Source organism: Spinacia oleracea, chromosome 1 (assembly GCF_020520425.1).
Source record: "Spinacia oleracea cultivar Varoflay chromosome 1, BTI_SOV_V1, whole genome shotgun sequence".
In the NCBI taxonomy this organism is placed as follows: Eukaryota; Viridiplantae; Streptophyta; class Magnoliopsida; order Caryophyllales; family Amaranthaceae; genus Spinacia; species Spinacia oleracea.
In genome coordinates, this window is record NC_079487.1 from 93,698,643 (window position 1) to 93,706,775 (window position 8,133).

An 8,133-nucleotide genomic window follows, 5' to 3' on the forward strand; every position below is an offset into this window, starting at 1 on the left:
AACCCGTAGGGTCACACAAATAGTACGTAAACGGATCAAGTATTTAATGGCATTAAATACTCCATCTATGGATATTCGGAATCGACGGATCTTGGTTTCAGTGGGAGCTGAGATCGTCACAGGCAAGAAATGAATACTCCGGAAACGATGATATTGCCGGAAACGGAAATATGGATCGTATCGGAAATATAAATATTATCCAAGTCGTAGATGTTGCCGGAAACGGAAACATGGTACGTATCGGAAAATATTATCGGAAATGGAAATATTGCCGGAATCGGAAATATTGCCGGAAACGGAAATATTGTCAGAATCGGAAATATTATCGGAATCGGAAAATAATTCCGGAAACGGAAATATTAAATATTTGTTCGAAACGGAAATTAATTCCGGAATCGGAAATATTAAATATTGTTCGTATCGGAAATGAATTCCGGAATCGAGAATTTAATCGGAAGCGTATCGTACGAATTAGCATCGGACGAGGCCTGCCAGACGAAGGCCCAGCACGAAGCCGGGCCATCGCCCAGAAAGCCAAGCGCAACAACCACACGCCAAAGCATACGACCAGGCCCAGCGCAAAAGCCAGGCCCAGCCGAAGCTTGGGCGCGCGCGCGGGGCTGCGACGAGTGGGCTGGCGCTGTGCGTGGGCCGCAAGGCCTGCGTGCGGTGCTAGCGTATTACGCGAAGTGTGTTACTCGAATCCTAAGGCTACCGGGATTCGTCATATGATTAAATCTAATCCTAAAAGATTTAGTTTATTTAATTAGAGTCCTAGTAGGATTATAATTAAATAAATTAGTATCCTAATAGGATTCCAAATCCTTTTCCATAACTCTATCAATAGGTGCCTATGGTCACATATTTACAGAGAGTTTTCAAGTATTCAAAGTGAGTTTTTGAGAGAAAAATTCAGTCACACAATTGCCCAAAAGTGCCGAAAATAATAGTACCTTAAGGGCGATTCTAGTTGGTCAATCTTAAGGCGGATCCGGACGTGCTGTGGACTATCTACGGAGGGACGACACTTGGAGTCCTAAAGACTTGTTCTTGTTCGGTTCGGGCGCAGCTAGGGAAGGCACGCAACAAAGAGTATGCATCTAAACTATGCTAAATGATTATGTGTAAATAATATGTTTTCCTGGCTTAATGGTTTTTTCCGCATGATTTATGAATTGTCATATGTATCATAACCTTACAGTGGTATCACGAGCCTCTTATTATTTTCATAATCTAAATTGCATGAACATGGTTAAATATTACAAATTTGCAAGAATTAAAAGGGGTGATTAATTTTCGTAATTGTTAATTAATTGCAAATTGCGTTTATTTAATTATACGTACGCAGTTTTTCGGCAGTTTCTTCGTTACAAATCCAAATTGAGTGATTTTTCTGCCGAACCCAGAATTCTCAAATTCGAAGCCTAACTATGACTTTTCGGAGGTTTTAGTTTTTCGAATGCAAAATTTCGTAAATTTAAGATGTTAAATTAAATATTTGCGATTCTTGTTGATAAATCTTGAATTTTTGATTGACCTACTGTATATGTTTAACAAGTTTGAATGCCTAGCCTTGTTAATTATGCAATCTAATTTGTAATTATGATTAATTTGTTGAAAATTAGAATAATTTAGAATTAATTTGATTTTCATAATTAATTATAATTTAATTAGATACCTATGATTAAAAACCACCATAAAAATTGTAAATTTATGATAAATTTTAAATTTTTATGACCTAGACTTGAATCCATGTTAATCGGAAATCAATTGAATAATAAATTTTCGATTTTTCGCCCTAAAATTATGAAATTAATATTATTTATTAATTTGTCATTAATTTTAAATATAAATTTTTTAAATTTTATGCGATTCGTTCATATAACTTGCACGCACAAAGCAATGGACGCTACGTGTTACCCTTAAGGGGTGTTGTATAGTGCGGGCATGTGACGACGAGCAAGGGAGCTCGTCGCCCATGCGGCACGAATGCAATGAGCAAGGCCATGGTGCACGAGCACAAGGTAGCAGCCCTGTCTTGTGTCGTGGGCTATGGGCATGGGCGAAAGCAAGGCACGACAGTCGCGTGTGGGCAGCAAGCGAGCTGCGCCACAGCGCGCACTGCCTCGCGCAAAGCGTGCGGAGCCTCGCGCGCAGCGAGCGCAAGCTCGCGTGCCACGAGTGCTCCGCCCAGCGTCGATGCCTCGCGCAGCGAGCGATGGCTCGCAGGATCGAGCGCTGGCAAGCGCGCGCAGCGAGCGCTGGCTCGCATGCAGCGAGCGCAGCGAGCGATGGCTCGCGTGCATCGAGCGCTGGCGCGCGCGCACCGAGCACCAGCTCGCATGAGGCCTTGCGAAGGAAAGCAGCAGCAGCTATGCGACGCAGCGCATGGGCTGCGCGCACATGGCCAGCGATGGCTGTGTGCGTGTGGCCCATGGGCGTACGTTGCGTGGGGTTGTTGCGTTGCGATTAGATCGTTTTGAAATTTTAATTTGAAATTTTCAGTTTACGTAATTTTAATTAATTATTAAAATTAATAATTTAAATTATTTCCTTGGATTTTAATTTTGAATATTGTAATTATAATAAATTTTATTTATTCTAATTATTTTACTAAAATCAAAATCATGAATTAATTTAAATACGACTGAAATTAAATTAAACTTTTGGATTCAATTATAAATTTATATGAGCTTTCAATTTTAATTAAATTTGTATGTTTCCGGTTAGACTAGAAATACATTTTTATGTTTAAAATTAGTAAAGCATATGAATTTATTGGTTTAAGTGGGAGCCCTTTTAGTCATAAACTCTTGATTAGGTCTACAAATCCTTAAGGTTAAAACAATTTGATTAGAATTAATAAGGACTGAATAATTGGTAGATTATTGGTGCCCTTGATTAATTTCTGCAAATATTTACGTGATGCATAATGTGTTCTACTAACCAGCTATGTGGGCCATTCATGATAATGAATGGGTGAATGGTATATATTGTATATATACTGTTTTGCAGGTTATGAAGTGACTAGTATGGCCCAAATAGGGTAGAAAATATGGTCTGCGTACCATTAATTTGAATGTAATTGGTCTAAAGTACCAAAGTTGTTTTTCAATTCAAATATGGTCTGCGTACCATCAAATAGTTGTAATTAGTTTTAATTATAGCTTATCCTATTTGAAGAAAATGGTGCCTCCCACAGAGATTTTCAAGACGGACTTTGAAGTTAAAGCTTCAAGATGAAGTCGGGCCATACTAGATCACATTTATCTTATGCATGTTTTAAGTTATTTATTACTTTTAAATATGTCTTAAAATGCATGAGATCAAAAGCTTGATTATGTTGCATGATTAAGGATTTTAGTTCACTTAAAATCTAACCAACATAGTAAGAGCCTTAAGTTCCAAACTTAAAAAAAAAATTGAGTTAAAAGGTGCCATGCCAAAATATACACTTGCTTGGATATCCTTTACATCAATCTAGTAATAGTTTTCGCTCAGCGAGGTGTTACTTATTGGTCCTAAAGGGGCAAGGTACACAAATAATTGTGAGTACATGTTAGTTTTGGTGAAACTCAACGATATAAGTAAGGAGTCCTTTTATGTCGTGGCAAAATCGATAGGTTTACCTAATAAGTTCTTAGACGTACCTATCAACCAAGAATAGTTTCTAGACTATTAGCAAAAGGCTTTTGCTTACCTAAGATGTTTTAGGATTAAGTCGACAAACTGTGCTTAGTTCTTCAATGATTTTAGGATCTTGGAATCATTTTATTCACACCTGCCGGAACACATAATTCGAATAAAATGCTAATGACTTGTTTAAATTGCATGATTGCTTTCATTTTCAAGTTATTATTCATGATAAATGTTTAGACTTTGCATGCTTCAATGAATGTTTTAATTATTGTTTATAATTAAATATCTTGCACTGCGGTAAATCCTTTTAGAAAGGTAAAAGTAAATTTCCTCGATTGGTAATGAATCCAAGAACGATTCACGGAAATGAGAGAAAGTGAGCAATTTAAAATGTACGTTTCTTATATCGACTTTTATGGTTGTTTTCGAGTATCAAAGTCGAATGGCAAACCGATTGGTGCTTGTGAATTCAAAATACAATGTAGTTTTGAGATCATAAAGCATTGAGTTTAAACGCTCAGCTTTACCAATGGTTAACAACCTAAAATCTTTTTTCCATTTAATTCTCGAATGAGTCTAGTCCCTAGACATTCGAATAGATCGATACTTAGAGAACTTTAGAAGCTTCTGGTAAGATCATCTAGTTGAAACAAAATATTCAACATAAATTAAAATGGTAAAGAACCTTGTTGGTGACATTGGACATGTCTAACAAAGTATAAAAGTCAACACTATAGAATTCAATTCTTAAGACTATAAGAAAGGATACAAGAAATAGGAAAACAAGGAACAAATGAAAGGAATTTACGATTCCGTTTCTACCTATAAGTTTATGTTTAAAGAGAAGTGACCTAGCAATCAAACTTCCTTGGTATCATATACCGCTTGAGGTTCTTACTTCGGTAATAACTCAGACAATGGAAGCTAGGATACACTAATGACCTACAAAGTGGGAAATGAAGCATGGCAATGCTACATTAGTTGTAGGGTCATCTAGTTTGTTTTAAGTCCTTTCAAAGGCTGGAACTTAATGGCTATTTTGTTCCATAATCAGCATACCTAAATTTCTGTTTCAAACACAGAAAGACTCACATTCAGAAGAACAAAAACAATGTTTGTTTGTTTATTTGAATGGAATGGTCAATTACAGGTTGAGTCAACATGCTTGATTAAAACAAACAACTCTTTAAAGAACTTTACTAGGTTCAAATCAACCCCTTGATTTGAGTTCCACTAATCTTTGGCATTGTTGCTTAGACCATATCAACAAGTTAACATTCAAAAGCTCTATTTTGATGGACTTTTGAAAGTTGATTGATTTCTAGATCATTTTAAGACAACCAGTCTTACTTGTTGAAAGTAACAAAAGATATGAACTATTGTTAGAACGCCTAGACAATAGAGTTCAAAGCTAAAGAAAGATTTTATGACTTTATTATTTCACATGGATTTGAGTGAATATAGGTTTATTTACTCAAATGTGATATAAGTTGAATATGTTTGGCTAGTTCAAAGATTCAGAAGTATAAAATCCACTTGGCAAGAAATCATAAAGATCTAGGTTAGATCATGTTGATGATTACTTGAGACCAAATATGATCATCAATGATTGTGTGTTGTAATTTCACAATCTAGGTCCATAAGATATGGCATATCTTAGTTGGAATAATCGAAGTCAATTAGTACTTGATTCGATTAATGATGAATCATAAAGACTTTTCCTATAATTTCTAAAACAAAATGCTCAACTACCACCAAACTAAACCAAATTCGTCAAAGCTATTGAAAAGTAATTTCAGAATAACTTTTCATAAAATATATCTAGAGAGTTGCAAAACTCAGTGGGAGCTTAGTGCTTGTCATTCGACAAACTAAGGCCCAAGTATAGATATATGTTTCATTATGATTTATTCAAATGAGACACAAGGGTATTGTTTCTACCACGAATTTTTGAGAACATAATGTTTGTTTGCTCGAAATGATGTCCTTTTGGAGATTCGTTTCCAAAATGACAAGTGGGAGAAAATAGACCTCGAAAGTCTTCGAGGCGAACAACAAACATAAACGGACATTCCGGAGGTTTTTCGAAGTGCTTCAGAAAAACCGAACTTATTCTTTAAGGACTTTAGAAGTGGCTTTAAAGAATAGACATCTCTTAGAAGACTTTACAAGTGCTTCAAAGAGAATAGAATATTCAAAGGACTCTCAAAGTGCCTGTTGATATTCTATCGTTTGATGTTCTATACCCAAGTACGCATAGAGTTCAAGTCACTGGAACTATGAGATTCTTCTATTAGATAGTAAAGAAACATAGTGTTCTGGTCAATGAAACTATGAGATTCTTCTATTAGATAGTGAAGAAACCTACAACTTGTAGTCAAACTATTATCATGTAAGTTTGTGACTTGTAAGAAAGCTATGACGAAACCTAGATTCCCTAAAATGGTTAGAGGCCATATATAGACTCAAATGTTTTAAATGGTTAGAGGCCATAAAACATACTCAATGTTTTGATGACAAAATTGAAATTTTGTTGATTTGCAAGAATAGGTTCACACCTATTGGTTGCAAGTTTGTTTTAAGGATAAAAACCATCAAACATAAAATTGTGTTCACACACAAAACGAGATTAGTTGCTAAAGGTTACAAGCAAATTCATGGTGTGACTTGTGTTGAAACCTCATGCATAATCGTAATGCTCAAGTCTATAATTCAAGCAATGATTGCATATTGGTACATATAGCAATTGGATGACAAAACGTATTCCTCAATCAAATGTTGGAATAAACTATGTACATGGTATGTCATAGGATTTGTGGATCCAAATAAATGCTTGAAAGAGAAAGCTAGCTTATAAAATCTAAGTACAGATTTAAGCAAGCAATTGGGAATTGGAATTATATTTTAATGAAGCTAATAAGTATTTTTAGTTTCATAAAATATACATGATTCTTATAGATATATAAGAAGTTTAGTGGGAGTACATAAAAACTTAATTGGTCCTGTGTGTATCACACACATATCTCTCTATTGTAAAATAACATTCAAATGCTAATGACTTAGATTTGAAATTATTCATCAATGACGGACCAAGGCGAAACTTAGTACATACTGGGTACTAAGATCTATTTACAAAGATCTTAGAATATTGTTTTGGATTAAGTAATGGCATTTGCTAAATCAAACACGAAATACTCCATTGGAGATATTCGACCCATGTGAATAAATCTAAGTAAAGAATGTTTGAACTATGTATAAGCATTTACTAAAGTTAAACATCAAAGGATCTAAGTGAGATTCTTAACCTATATTATATGTTAAAGAATTTAGCTGGATTCAGTATCTACTGAAATTGAATGAGCTAAAGTTACATGAATAGAATTCAATTGGGAATTATTCTGCAATAGAATTTATCATGTATGATATAATATGAGGATCGCCAAAAACGTATCGTATGACTTTAGGCATGACGAACATATACCAATCTCTATTGATCTAAGTGAAGATCAACTAGATTGAGATCAAGAACACTTATGGTACTTGAAAAGGTACATAGAAATAGTTCTTGATTCAAGGAAATAAAGATATGCTAAATATTGATGCTACACGCATAAACACTGGCAAAGGATCAAGCAAGGCCCTTTGGAGTTAACCATTGACAAAGACGAGCTAAAGAGCATCGTGTTTTGAAATGGCAACATGGATTGAAGACCATGAGTTGTTGCGTGGGAAATTAAAATAATTTCTATGTTCTAAGATATAGTTGGAGAGTCTTCCACATATCTGTGAACTGCTTGGATAAGTAGATCCAAACAAAGCATCACTAGCAACCTATACAGTTGAAGTAAAAGTAATTATTGCCTAAGAAGCAATAAAACAGAGTTGTTTATATGAGATCTTCATTGAACTTGGGAAGATCACATGTCTGTTGACTTAATGGTTCTTCATTGCAAAATGCGTAGAACCACTAATGTAGCGAGAAAGACTAGATCACAAAATAAACATACTCAAAAGATCTTATCATCTATCTCGAAGAACATTCGATGAAAAGGATATTAAGATTGGCAAAGCATGATAACTAAACCTATGCAACAAGTGAGAAGCAACACTTACATTGTAGCACTGGAAATCAAGCATAGCTTTGAAATTCCATGAACTGTTTTAGAAGATGGGTTTGAGGCTCATGGTTGTAAAACATTGGGGTTGAACATTTATCATATATGAAATGCATTTTCATATTCCATTTAATCTTGGTTTAGTATTAAATGATGAGTCCCTTCAATTTGACGATATATTCAAGATAGACTGTCAAGACCAGTCCTGTGACTAAGAAATGTCTATCAAGTGAACTTGAATGTCAAAGGTTGAAAATGGTCCCTAGTCGGAGTTTTCTATAAAATTGGACGCATAGAAAACGTTAGACGATTAGAATGCAAGATGACTAGTAGTTCTGTTTCTTGAACTATGTGGACATGGCAATGTCATAATCATTTG